This window comes from Vulpes vulpes, chromosome 3 (genome assembly GCF_048418805.1).
Source record: "Vulpes vulpes isolate BD-2025 chromosome 3, VulVul3, whole genome shotgun sequence".
In the NCBI taxonomy this organism is placed as follows: Eukaryota; Metazoa; Chordata; class Mammalia; order Carnivora; family Canidae; genus Vulpes; species Vulpes vulpes.
In genome coordinates this window covers 23,597,744-23,612,299 of record NC_132782.1, presented here as the reverse complement: position 1 = coordinate 23,612,299, position 14,556 = coordinate 23,597,744, and the positions used below count along the sequence as shown (strand labels likewise).

General features: G+C 35.6%; 1 protein-coding gene across 5 annotated transcripts in view; it reads left to right on the top strand.

The window, feature by feature from the left end:
• SESTD1 (SEC14 and spectrin domain containing 1) overlaps positions 1–14,556 on the top strand; it is a 129,095-nt gene that overhangs the window by 6,064 nt on the left and 108,475 nt on the right. The window contains exons 1-2 of one of the 5 annotated variants that reach the window (XM_072752073.1): positions 8,673–9,070; positions 13,620–13,754. The exons of 2 other annotated variants lie outside the window; for them this stretch is intronic. The gene's annotated coding sequence lies outside the window, so the exon portion shown is untranslated. Of the gene's footprint in view, positions 1–8,652; positions 9,071–13,619; positions 13,755–14,556 lie in introns of those variants that run through there. 2 more of the 5 variants (XM_072752072.1, XM_072752071.1) reach the window with 2 other exon arrangements.

Genomic DNA, 14,556 nt, shown 5'->3' with positions numbered 1-14,556 from the left:
GATTCTCTCCCTCGCCACCCCCTCCCCTGGGCCATAAATAAATATTTCAAAAAAGAAGGATCTATAAAAATTTCAAGGCCATTTAGAATTTGATTTTGATAGACAGTAATTTCTAAATACTTGCATGGTTTTGAGGCAGGTTAATAGGGAAAAATAGTGATGTGAATACACCTGGGTTAATCCTGACTTATCACTAGCCTTGTGACTTTGGACAAGTTAATTTCAGTAAAATGGGATAAATACACTCACTTTATAGGGTGGGCATTAGGAAAGAGATTAGTATAGTGTTCATCTAATAGGTGTTCATATGGTTAATTGTTTTTCTTTTATGACCGTCTGTGATAAACACTATTTTAATGCTACTTGGTGTACTGGAAAGAACATTAAGCCCTTAGAGTTTTAACCTGTTTCACAATTAATAGCCATTGGCCTTGGACAAGTCTGCTCAGCTTCTGTTTCCTTATCTATTAAAAAAAAAAACAGCAGGCAAACAGTTGTTGAGCATGTATTTTATATGCATTTAGTAGGCAGTTTACAAATCTTAACCTCATTTAATCATCTGAATAATTCTGTCAGAGATGATCATTTTCCCATCTTAACAAATGAAACAAAGGTTCAGGAATTGGATTTTCTGACATCCATTTGGAGACACCCCCTCGCCCCCCACACCTGTCCATTTTCTTTAACTTGTTACAGCTATCCTTTCTTGGGGATGGTAGGGTGTGCCCCTTTGTACAGGGAATTCCAAATGAAGAGCATACTGCTATAACTGAAATACTAAATGTATTAAAAAAAAAAAACTCAACCAATGTAAGATGAGACTACTTATTTATTAATGATTTCCATTAATAAAATACAAATACAGGATGGTTAATGTATCCTAATGCCTATACTTGAGAGTAGTAATTTAAGTTTTTTAATACTTATGTTGTTCATAATCGTTTTACCTAAATAATTCATTAGGCTTCATTGCATTTCCAATTTGACCAGGTAAGGGAGAGGGGGTAGGTAATGGTCATACAGGGAAATATAAGCCTGTTTCATAGTGGGTATGTATGGAAGAGCTGGGAAATACAGTTCTCTGGCAGTTTGACATTTACAGAAACTACAGATTCTTAGAAGTAGAGAAAATCTGCATTATAATTCATTGTCTACTTCCAGACTTGCAGAGTCATTTAAAAAATGAACCTGCCTTTGTCAGCTGGTTTATAAAGAGCTATTGATTATGTTCTTGAAAGGTACTAATATTGTATTTCCTTTGATAAGGGTTGCCAGAGCTTTTGCTGTGAGTTTCATTTATTTGATCAGAGTCAGTGATATTGATTTGGCTTTTTTTTGCAAGCTGAGTGGTAGGGAGGGATATGCAAAAAAAAAAAAAAAAAAATGCTGTTGGGACATCACAAATTAAATTGTGCCTGAATAATAGTCTAGAAGGTCCAGAAATTCTGTCTATTGAAGCTTCAGTTTTCATTTTTATTCTGTTTGGTAGGAGTGGGAATTCCTATGTTTGGGTTAGAGAATTTTTATCAGAGTAGGTTTGAATTGTGCTATGTAAATTCTCACTGATATTGAATGCTGCTTTTTGGCAGAATACAGTACAGAGTGTCATGAGCTCTATGTAAGTGTTAGAAAATATGGTTCTTGTCTTCAGAAAGTTTATTCTTAGGGAGACACTGAAGGAAGACATCAAGTAAAAGGACAGAGCAAGTTTGTAAAGCTTGTGCTTGCTCTTTGTAAAATCAATTTTGCCCTGTTGGGTTATGGTAAGATACCGTAGGCATCTCCTGTGGGTACTATCACAAACATCTCAACTCTTTGAAAACTGGTAACTGTGTATTTTATATATATTGTTCATTCTATAGTATTCTCTTTGTTTTATAAAAATTACTCTATGGTCCCTAGTACATAGAATAGTTCGTCTTCTGAGTACTTTTCTGTTTATCTCCTGGACCGTGGACTGGGTTTTCCTTTTTGTGATGGCTCCTAGAAAACCAAAGCCAGTGTTGTGGCCCACTCCAGAGCAGCATATCAAGGCAAACAGATAAATATAGCAGAGACCAGATGTGGCAAATAGGTTTTATTCATGGGCCAGCTTTGATTGACAGTGGCTTTGTAGAACACTGCATCAAGAAGTAGTTGGAGGCAGCGTGCAGATTTAGTGGGAAAGACCACTGTGATCATTGAGCGTGTTATGGGTATAGGAGTGGTGATGGCACAGGTGCCTGTATTTGCCATCCCTTTTATAGAAAAAAACAGGATGCTGAGTAGCATAATAGGTAGGTGGCTTTTTAAGTTTAGAGCTACGTTTTGCTGGTAGAGATGCAGATTTGCTGGTAGAGATGCTGAATTGTTGAGGTTGGCAGTCATATTGGTTCATCTAGAATAAAATGTGCATTAAGGAAAAATTAGATTGGTGGGAAAAAGTGAGGAAGGGAATGCGATAGCCTTAACAGATAGATGGAGGGGATTAGATTTTTTTAATCTTCTTAAAAGTCTCATTAATTCCTTATGTTATTTCCAGTGGTTTTGCATTAGTTCAGGTCTTTGTCAGCCTTTTCATTTTAAAAGTTAATTATTTTTTGAGTAGCTAATACATTCATATATTTCAAAGTTAAAAAGATAACAAAGGACACATTAAAAAGTCTTCTTCTTATTCCTGTTCCTCAACTCCTCAAGTTCTGTTCTCCACAAAATTAACCAGTGTTATCATTGGTGCAATCAGTTAGGCCTCCGATTCTTGGTTTTAGCTCAGGTAGTGATCTCAGGGGTGTTTGAGTCCTGTTTCAGGGTTGAGGCTCAGCTCTGAGTCTGCTGAGGACTCTTGCTCCCTCTCCCTCTGCCCCTCCTCCTGCCCTCCCAGCCCCTCCAGCTCTCTCTCACACTCTCTCTCTAATAAATAAATCTTAAAAAAAAAAAATAAACCTATTTCTTTGGAATAATCTTAGGTTTACAGGAAAGTTGCACAGAATAGCACAAAGAGTTCCAATATATATCACCGAGTTTCAGTTTCCTCAAATGTTATTATCTTACTGTGGTACATTTGTCAAAACCGAGAAACCTAACATCAGTACGTTATTGTTAACTAAATTGTGGGCTTTATTTGGATATCACCAGTTTTTCCATTAGCATCCTTTTTCTGTTCCAGGATCTCACCCAGAATATCACACTTAGTTATCTTGTCTCCTTGGTCTCCCTCTGATAGTGTCTCAGTCCTTTTTTTTTTTTTTTTTTGACCGTTTTGAGGAGTACTGGTCAGATAATCTATAGAATGTCTCTTAACTTGGGTTTCTGTGGTGTTTTCCTCATGATTAAAATGGAGCTGTGGATTTCTGGAAATAATACACAAAGTTGAGTTGCCTTTCTCATCAGGTCATGTGAAGGAGTACTTGATATTTCCATGACATCACTGGTGACCTTAACCTAGATTGCTTGGTTAAGGTAGTGTTTGCCGGTTTTCTTCAATGTAACGTTACTATTTTTCCCTTCCTGTACTTTTTTTTTTTTTTTTTTTTTGAAGTGAGGCACTGAATTCAGTCTACTTTCAAATTAGGAGGGGGGAATTGTTGAACTATTTTCCTATCGATCTATATTTAGATGGTTTAATATATCAGTTAAGACAACAGGCTCTGGAGCTCATGGTCCTGGGTTTAAATCTTTGCTCTACATTAGCTGTGTCATCTTGGGCTACTTTTACTTGGCTTCTCAGTTTTTTCATCTGTAAAATGGGGGTGCACCTATGTTATAAGATATTTGGGAGGATTAAATGAGAAAATATGTAAAGTGCTTAAAACAACAGCTGATGTTCTGAGTGCTTAGTAAGTGTTTACTGTGATTCACTTTTTTTTGTCTTTACAATAATAGTGCAATGAATAATCTTGTATATGTTGTTATTTCATACACAATGTTGGGACAGGTGGGTATACCATAAAGTAAATGCCTATAAATGGTTACTTGCCTTTGTAATTTTGATAGATAACTGCGGATTTGCCCTCCATTAGAGGCTGTTGCATTTTGCATATCCATCAAAGATATTTAAGGACATCTGTGTTTCTGTACCCATGTTACCAAATTATTTGATCTTTGCCAATTGATTGGTGCCTACTTTTATTATGAATTAATTTGAGCATCTTTTTTTTTATTGAGCCATTGAAGAGTTTAGATTTTGATGCTGCTTATTGTGAAGTAACTTGGAATTCATCAGCTGAGAAGTGATAAAAAAATGTTGGGGGAAATAATTATAACTAGGTAAGGAATAGTTTGGATCTGGGAAAGACTAGAACTGTATAGTACTATGGTTGCAAGATGGACAGTCTGAGAAGTGGGTCACTAATTTGCTGGCCTCTCTTGTTTCATAGAATGGTGTCTTGGTAATTGTGTGTGTGTGTGCAAGTTTTTAAGATTTTATTTATTTATTTGAGAGAGCAGAGCGACAGCAAGTGAGTATGAGTGGGGCTGAGGAGGGGCAGAGTGGGAGGGAGAAGCAGACTCCCTGCTCAGCAGGAAGTCTGATGTGGGGCTCCATCCCAGGACCCTGAGATCATGACCTGAGCTGAAGGCAGTTGCTTAACCGACTGAGCCACCCAGGCACCCTGGTAACTGTTTTTTAAAAAGTTTTAAGAATCACATTTGCAGCCAGCTGTAAGGAAGCTGCAGGGGTATAGGTTAGAAGGAAAGGTTGCAACTTGACACCTTTTTTATGATATTCATATTTTATGTTGCATAATAGGCAGAAATTAAAATATATTGTAGTTAGTTGTGTATATATCTGTAATTAATCTTAATGTATCTGTAGAGATTTTTCTTTACTGTTGTGTTCTGCAATATGTATGATCATTGCCAGTTGGTAGTGTTTTCCTGATACATTGTGTACTGTTAAGTGGTTATAGGTTAAATACCGCCCCTCTCCAACCCTTCCCACCCCCAACTCCGGTGTAAAAAACAAAAGTCCTAAATCTTACTTTATATCACCTGAATGGGGGCGGTAGTGGGATTGATGGCCCTTTGCTCTTAGTTGAGTTTCATGTTTGAGGGTTCATGAGTTTAATCTAGACTCTCATGAACTACACACACCCTTTCCCCCAGACAGTTCCCCCTTACATACTGGAGGCTCCAAGAAGCCTGAAGCCTGAGAACAGGTTGTGAGGGATTGGAGGGGAGAAGGAGACATAAAATAACCGTCATTCTGAAGGAAAGAAAGGGATATCGAAGCAGGAGAAGGAAGTAGAATGATGAAATCTGGGTCCTTAGAATTTGAGTTTCTTGGCTTCTGAATAAGTAAGGTTAAAGGGGTGGAGGGCTCAATTAAAAGTAGCCCTTAACTCACTTAACCTATGATCACTTGATCCAGTTCCCCTAGGCATGGAGCAGTAATTCTAAAGGACTCAGCAAAATATAAAACAGCTCCTACTCCTTCAGTTAAAACAAATCAACTAAAAGGCCAACATGTCTCTAGGTGCTCTAAACTACAAAACAAGTCAGTTGAAAGACTGAGCTCAGTCCTCTCTAAGTCCTTTTCTGTTTTGATAGAGTGAGCTGGAAAACAGCTGCCTCCTGGGGGCCAGAAGCTTGAAGGATGCCTCTGTGTGTGTGTGTGTGTGTGTGTGTGTGTGTGTGTGTGTGTGTGTGTGTTGGGGGGAAGCGCGGAGAGGGGAGGGTAGATGGCTCAGAAGGCAGGAGAAAGGGAAGCTTAGAAGCAGCTGAGAAGACAAATGTGGATTTTTACAATTTCACCAGGTCTTGGATTGTCTTTACTCAGACAAATAAAAGCTCTATTCCAAATATTTCCTCTCTGCAGGACAGGCAGCTGACCAGAAAGACATTTTGAGTTGTGCTGAGATGGAAGCTATTACTGCTGCTTTGTAATTTGGGCTTTGTATTGAATTTACTTTAAAAATACCTAAAACTCCAAGACCAGAAATGGAGATTGGATGCTTTAGGGCACCTGAATTAAACAGATGACAACACTTGGAATACAGTTAATTCTATTTTAAACATACACTTTCTGTTTAAATGAATTTGAATTAAACTGCTCTTGTAAATTGTGGGAATATTTAAGCCTATCAGTTATTTATATCTTAGTGTGAATCATTTAAGCAGATAATTATTGCTTTTATCCTTAATACTTGGCTGGGATAAGGTACTACAGAAATAAGAATGTTGATAGAAGAGGAGAGGTAATTTTATAATTTACATCTTTTGTGCAGGATCATGCTGGACACTGTGGTTGTTAACTCTCCATGACATTCAAGAATTGAATGTAGCTTGGTGAAGGGAAGCACAGGTGTTGGGAGCCAAGATAAGTCTGGTTTAGCCCAGAGCCTGGTCCTCCTTAATCATTCCACATATGGTAACTAATATCTCCCTATTCACAGCTATCTGATCATTGTTATTCTTCTAATTTACTTTTAGAGCACATTATTTGAATATCAGAAAGTGCAAACAGTTTCAGTGAAATTTCCTACCCATCTTAGTAAGATACAAAGAATTTTTTTTTTTTCTTGCAGCCGTTATCTACTTCCTTCCCACTTAGGCCCTTTTTCTTCAATACCTGCCCCCTATTCATCTATTCTCCCTTTTAATTTTGTCATTTCAAGAATACTATGTAAATGGAATCCACAGTATCTAAACCTTTTGGGATTGACTTTTTTTCATTCTGTATAGTCCTGTGGATATTCATTTTTTTTCCCTGTGGATATTCATTTAAGTTACTTTGTGTTTAGTTTGTTCCTTTTTAATTGCTGAGTAGTGTTTCACACTATGGATGTGTGACAGTGTATTTAAACATTCACCCACTGAAGGACATCTAGGTTGTTTTGAATTATTGGCTATTATGACTAAAGTTGCTGTAAACATTTTTGTATAGGTTTTTGTGTGAAGATGAGTTTATTTTCTGCAGTAAGTGAGCATTTACTGTGTTGTATATGGTTGCATATTTACTTTTTGTTTTTAGAAATTGCCAAACTATTTTCCACAGCGGTTGTACTGTTAATTCCCAGTGGCAGTGTATGAAAATTGTGAGCTGGATTTTGTTCCCTCCAAAATTGATACGTAGAAGTGCTAACCTTCAGGACCTTATGATGTGATTGTATTTGGAGATAGGGTCTTTAGAGAGGCAATTTATATTGAACTAAGAGCTTTAGAGTTTGGCCCTCATCCAGTCTGAGTGATGTCCTTGTAAGAAGAAGAAATGTGGACACACATCCGTGAGGGATATGCATTCACAGAGGAAAGCCTGTGTCAGGATACAGTGAGATGGTGGCCATCTGCAAGCCAAAAAAAGAGGTCTTAGAAGAAACCAAACCTGCTGACATCTTGATCTTGGACTTCTAGCCCGTGGAACTGTGAGAAAATAAATTTCCGTTGTTTAAGCTACTCAGTTTGTGGTATTTTGTTACAGCAGCCTTCTTTTTTCCCTCATGTTGTTGGCAACATTTGTTTTTTGACTTCTTAATTTTAATTTTAGCCATTCTGATAGGTGCATTATGAGGTCTCACTGTTGGTGTAATTTGTATTTTCTTGGTGACTCAGTGATATTGAACACCTTTTCATGTGCTTATTTGTCATCTATACATCTTTGGTGAAACTCTATTCATGTTTTTTTTTGCCCATTTTCTGTTTGGATTTTTTTTTTTAACTCTTGTCAGTTTCAAATATTTTATATATTCTAGATACTAGTTCTGTGTCAGATAGGCAGCTTGAAAATACTGTTTTCTACTCTGTAGCTTGTTTCTATCATTCTCTTAACATAGTCTTTCACAGAGCAAAATGATGAAGTTCTTTTTTTTTTTTTTTTTTTAGTGGATTGTGCATTTGGTGTCAAGTCTAGCTTAGCTATATCCTGAAAATTGACTCCTAGTATTTTAGAAAACTTTTTGTGAAAGTTTAGAATTTTCTGTTTTACATTTAAGAATGTGATCCATTTGAGCTAAAATTTATGTTTCTTTTTTTTATCCCCCATGTATATCCAGTTGCTCTAGTACCCTTTGTGGGAAAGGCAGTTTTGCTCCTTTGAATTGATTTTGTACCTTTGTCAAAAAATAGTTGTGCATATTTATAATTCTATTTCTGAGTTCTTTGTTCTGTTCCGTTGACCTATGTGTTTATTCTTCTGCCAGTATCACGGTCTTGATTACCATAGGTATATAGTAAGTCTTGACATATGGTAGACTGATTTCCTCCCGTTTTATTCTTTTCCAAATTTATTTTAGCTATTCTAGCTCCTTTGTCTTTTTATATAAATTTTAGAATAACCAGGACGCCTGGGTGGCTCAGCGGTTGAGTGTCTGCCTTCTGCTTAGGACGTGATCCTGGGATCCGGGATCGAGTCCTGTATTGGGCTCCCTGCGTGGAGCCTGCTTCTCCCTCTGCCTGTGTCTCTGCCTCTCTCTCTGGATCTCTTATGAATAAATAAATAAATAAATCTTATTTATTTATTTATTTATTTATTTATTTATTTATTTATTTATTTATAAAGATTTTATTTTACTTATGAGAGACCCAGAGAGAGAGAGAGAGAGGCAGAGACACAGGCAGAGGGAGAAGTAGTCTCCATGCAGGGAGCCTGACGTGCGTCTCCAGGATCACACCCTGGGCTGAAGGCGGCGCTAAACTGCTGAGACACCTGGGCTGACCTAAATAAATCTTATAAAAAAAATTTTAGAATTACCTTCTCTGTATCTCTGAAGGATCTCAATGAGAGGGACTTTACTAGGAATTGCATGAAACCTGTGTATCAAGTTGAGGAGAATTGATGTCTTTACTATATTACATCTTCCAATTGATGAACATGGTATTTCTCTCTATGTTTTATAGATCTTCTTTGATTACTCTCATCAGCATTTTGTAGTTTTCAGTATGAAAGTATCGTGTATGTTTTGTTAGATTAACCTAAACATATTGCTATTTAGAGTGATTATAAATGGTGTATTCTGGGCAGCCCGGGTGGCTCAGCAGTTTAGCACCGCCTTCAGTCCAGGGTGTGATCCTGGAGACCCGGGATCGAGTCCCATGTCGGGCTCCCTGCATGGAGCCTATTTCTCCTTCTGCCTGTGTCTCTGCCTGTCTCTCATGAGTAAGTAAATACATGAAATCTTTATAAATAAATAAGTAAGTAAATGGTGTATTTTGTGTTCACAGTTTTATTGTTAGAATGTAAAAATATAGTTGATATTTGTGTGATATCTTGTATCCTGCAATCTTGCTGAACTCATTTATTCTAAAAGTTTTTTGATAGATTCCTAAGGATATCCTACTCAGACAAATGGGTCATCTGCAAAGAGGGGGAAATCTCATTTCTTGTTTATTGATCTCTATGCCTTTTCTTTCCCTCCCCTGCCCTCCTTCCCCTTCCCCTGCTCTACCTTCCCCCCACCTCACACAATGATTAGAATTAGAACTCCCACTACTGTCTTGAATAAGATTGGTGAGAATGGAAATATTTGCCTTGTTCCTTATCTTTGGGAAAAGCATTTAGTCTTTTATCATTAAGGATGACGTTAACTGCCCCTTTTTTTGCACAAGCTCTTTATCAATTTGAGAGTTTCCTCTCTGTTGATATTTTTCTATCATGAATGGGTGTTGAATTTTGTGAGTTGCATTTCTGCAACAACTGAAAGGATTGTGTGATTTTTCTTTTACCCTGGTACTATGGTGGATGGATTATATTGATTCTGAAATACTGAATCAACATTACATGGAATAAACCCCACTTGGTTATTTTGTCATCTTTTCATATATTGTTGAATAGTATTTATTTTGTTAGCAATTCTTATTTTTACTTCCTTGTTTTTATCTGATTTAGGTATCATTGTGTGATACTGTCTTCATAAAATGAATTGGAAGTTGTTCACCTCTGTTTTCTGAAGTAGTTGTTTAGAATTGTTATTAATACTCACATAAACACTTGGTAGGCTTCTCCAGTGTAAACCATCTGTGCTCAGATTCTTTTGAGTTTTGTAAATTACTAATTTATCCTTGGTAATGTTTAAAGAGCTATTCATATGTTTAATGTTAGGTGATGTTTTTTGAGGGTGTGGCCCATTTCGTCTGAATTGTCAAAGTGGGTAGAGGTGTTGCTAGTATTTCCTTACCCTTTTGCTGTCTATAGCCTATAATGATATTCCTAATTTATTCCTGACAATTGGTAATTTGTGTCTTCTTGCTCTTTTTTTTTTCTTTACTCCTCTGTTCTCCTTGTTTTGGTTTTATTTTGCTCTTCTCTTGAATTGGGAGCTTAGATTATTGATTTGAGATTTTTCTTCTAATGTATACATTTAGTGTCATAAATTTCCCTTTAGTACTGGTTTAGTTCTGTTCCACATTTGATATACAGTTGGCCCTTGAACAGCATGGATTTGTTTGAGTCCACTTATATGTAGATTTTTTTCAGTAAATATATTGGAAAATTTATTGGAGATTTGTGACAGTGTGAAAAAAACTTGCAGACAACCTTTGTAGCCTAGAAATATAAAAAAAAATTAAAGAGGTATGTAATAAATGCATAAAATAATTTGTTGATACTAGTCTATTTTGTCATTTACTACCACAAAATCAACATAAATCTTTTATAAAAAGTTAAAATTTATCAAAACTTACACATACAAACGCTTCTAGACCATACATAGCACCATTGGTGGCACCATTTGCAGTTGAGAGAAATGTAAACAAATGAAAAGATGCAGTATTAAATCATAACTGCACTAACTGTCGTATATACTGTAATGCTGTAATAATTTTGAAGCCACTTCCTCTTTCAGATTATCTTAATTTCTAACGTCTAGTGTTAGTAATATGCATACCATCTAGTTTTGTATCCAGTAAGACAATATTGATGTAGGTTTGTCAGCACAAGCAATTCGTCTTGTAAAAACAGACAGTGTAATCTTACAGTACTGTTGAATGCAATTCAATACTGTAAATGTATTTTCCTTAGGATTTTCTTAACATTTTCTTTTATCTAGGTTATTTTTATGGTAAGAATACAACATATAGTACAACATATATCAGTTTGACTTCATGTTATCTGTAAGGTTTTTGGTAAACAGTAGTTTGTTAGTAAAGTTTCTATAGAGTCCAAAGTTATGTGCAGATTTTCTACTGTGTACAGGATTGGTGCCCATAATCCTAACATTATTCGAGGGGCAATTGTACTGTATATTTATTTCATATTCTAGTCAGTTCAGTGTATTTTTATTTTTTATTGTTATCGTTATTATTCAGTGTATTTTTTATTGTTTTTATTTTATTGTTATTATTATATTATTATTGTTGTTGTTATTGTATTTTTAAATTTCCTTTGAGACTTTTAAATAAATCCTGGGTCAGAGAAGAAGTGTGTTACTTAGTTTCCAAGTGATTGAAGATTTTCCTTTTATTTTTGCCTTACCAAGATTGTTTCTGTTGTTGTAAGAGAAGATACTTTCTATGATTTCATTTATCTTAAATTTGTTCAGGTTTGCATTGTGGTCCAGGGTCTTTCTTGATATGTGATCTGTGTTAGTATATGTTCAATTAGCATTTAGAGAAAGATAAGTATTCTGATGTTGATTGGTGGAGCATTCTATAAATGTTGACTAGATCCTGTTGGTTGGTTCTGAGTACTGTATCCTTCTGATTTCTGTGTAGTTGTTCAACCAGGTGTTCAGAGAGGGATGTTGAAGTTTCCAACTCTGATTGTGGATTTGTCTAACCTTTTAGTTCTTTGAGTTTTTGCTTCACAAATTTTTTCAACTCTTGTCATTTGGCACCTGCACATTTAGGATTGCTATGTCTTCTTAATGGATTGACCCTTTTGTCATTTTATAATAGACTTCTCTGTCACTGGTAAATTTCTTTCTTCTGAAGTCTAATTTATATGATATTAATATAGATACTCCTTCTTTCCTTTGGTTAATGTTTACATAGTTTATCTTTTTCCATTCTTTTACTTTCAGCCTGCCTTTATGATATTGGAAGTGAATTTCTTATAGACATCATCTAGTTGGGTCATGTTTTTAATTCACTGTGCTAATATGTCTGAAGGTGTTTAGACTTTTCTATTTAATGTAGTTGTAGATGTGTTAGAGCTTAAGTGTGCCATTTAACTTTTATTTTTCTGTTTCTCTATTTTTCATTTTTCTGTTTTCTTTTTCTGGATTACTTGAGAATATTTTAGAGATCTATTTTGATTTATATGTTGTGTTTTGGACATATCTCTTTGTATTTCATTTTTGGTGTTTGCTGTAGGTATTACATTGTGTACACATAACCTATTGCAGTCTATTGTTTTCATCATTTTACCAGTCTGAGTAAACTATAGAAACCTTACCTCCTTTTGTGTTCCTTTATTCTATTTATAATGTCTAGAAATGTTTTCTGTACTTACATTTAAAATTCTAAGAGACAGTTACAACTTTTGCTTCAACTGTCAAGCAAAATTTAAAAAATTCAGGAAGATAAGGAAAGTGTATTTACCCATATTTTTGCTTCCTGTTTTCTTCTTTACTGATATTCTAAAGTTCCTTCTCTTATTTTTCTGTTTGGAGGACTTATTTTGGTCATTATTTTAAGATGTGTCTACAGGTGACATTCACTTAGTTTTTCATTTGAGAAGGTCTTGATTTCCCTCTCATGACTGAATGATATTTTTGCTGAGTATAGGATTCTGGATTAACACTCTTTTCTTTCAGCACTTGACTAATACTGGGCTACTTTCTTCTGGCCATCATTTCTAATGAAAAATCGCTGTCATTTGAATTTTCTCCCGTGGGTAAGGTTGTGGTTTTTTTCTGAATAGTTTCTTTGTCCTTAGTCTTCAGAAGTTCAATTATGTTGTGACTTGGCATAAATTTCTTTGAGTTTATCCAGTTTCAGTTTCACTAAACTTCTTGAACATGTAGGTTTATGTCTTTTACCATATTTCTTTTTCAGTTGTTTCTCACCCCTCCCCCAACATAAATGATAGGTCTTTTGTTGTTATCTGATGACTCCCTATGGATGCGATCTCTTTATTTTTCAGTCCGTTTTCTTTCTGTTGTTAATATGGATGATTTATATTCTTTCTCTTCTAGTTCAATGATTGTTTCCTCTGTCCCTACCATTCTGCTTTGAGTCCATCTAAAGAGCTTTTTCATTCAGTTATTGTATCTTTTAGTTCACAAGTTTCCATCTGATTCTTATATCTTCTGTTTCCTTGCTGAGATTTTTTTGTTTGTTGAGGCCAGTTTTTCATTTGTTTCAAGCATATTCATAATTGTTCCTTGAAATATTTTTATAATGGCTGTTTTAAAATCTTTATCAGTTCATTCTAATAGCTTTCTAAGGGATGGCTCGTAGTGGAGGAGGAGGGCTTATTCTCAGATGTAAGTCTTGGATCCCTTCCTGGCTATCTGTGATACCACCCTGCTTGGGAGTCTTGGTGCACCTCATTATGAACTGAAGGTGGAAGTCTAGTCTCCCCACTCAGGCTTTGCTGACATGGCTCAGAGTGGGGTCACTGTGTTTTGTGTGGTGTTTTTAGCTAGAGTAGTGCAGTTATTATCTAAAAATTTTCTGTCTTGCTTGACTGTCCCTTCCTGGTCTTTTGGCTAAAGAGAGCAAACTTTTGTTGAGGTCTTGTTAACTTTTATCTATTGGTTTTGCAGGTAACCACCATTTTAGCTCCTACTTTGAGGTACATGAAGACAAAAGAAGACCCAGGGACTTCACCACTGAGTTGTTCCTCGGTCCTGAGGTCCTTAGCCAGTCTGCCTTCTTTCCATCTTTCACGGACTTCTTAGGTTTGTTTTATGTGTAAGGGTTTTCACTTGTTCCTAGTGGGAGGAATGAGAAAAAGTACATCTATTCCATCTTCTCAGAAGTAGGACACTCTGTTGTTCTTTTTTAGGTAGTCCTCTTGTGACAGGCTAATAAGTCTGTAATTCAGACACTTCTTAATCTGTATAAAATCTTAGCTTTTCTTCCTATGTCTGATTATTCCCTTTGGTCTCCAAAACACTGAACTTCCTCCTCTGCTCTGCTACGTTTTTACTGTCTTTATGCCATGGCCTGGATCAATTTATTCTTTTGCTTGAAAGGCCCCAATTCTTCATCTCAAGGTATATTTCCTATCACCTTGAAACTTGTAGGCTATTAGGTATTTTACTACATTTCATCAATTGTTTTGGAGAATTTGAACCTAGAATTACTGTAAAATATTGAAATAATATATTTATATTATAGTAGTCTCATATCCCTTCTAAAATAGTCATCATAATTTTAATTATTAAAATATCTGCACACCAGCAATTGATTGTGTGAGGTCTCCTTTTTGTTGAATAATGAACTTAAGCATTGTTATACTGCTAGATAATTTAAAGACTTACATTAGTTGAATGACAGTTCTTTAAGAATAAAATGTTGTTAGTGCTAAATGATGCTTTAATATTTTATTCTGTGTTAATAATTATAGAGACCTGGCTAATGGTTTTGAATTCTAATTGTACATTATGGTTAGCTGGGGAGCTTTAAAACAGTTTCTTTGCCCAGGTTCAAACCCCAGAGATTCTGATTCAGTTGGCCTTGGGTGGATATTTTTTTAAA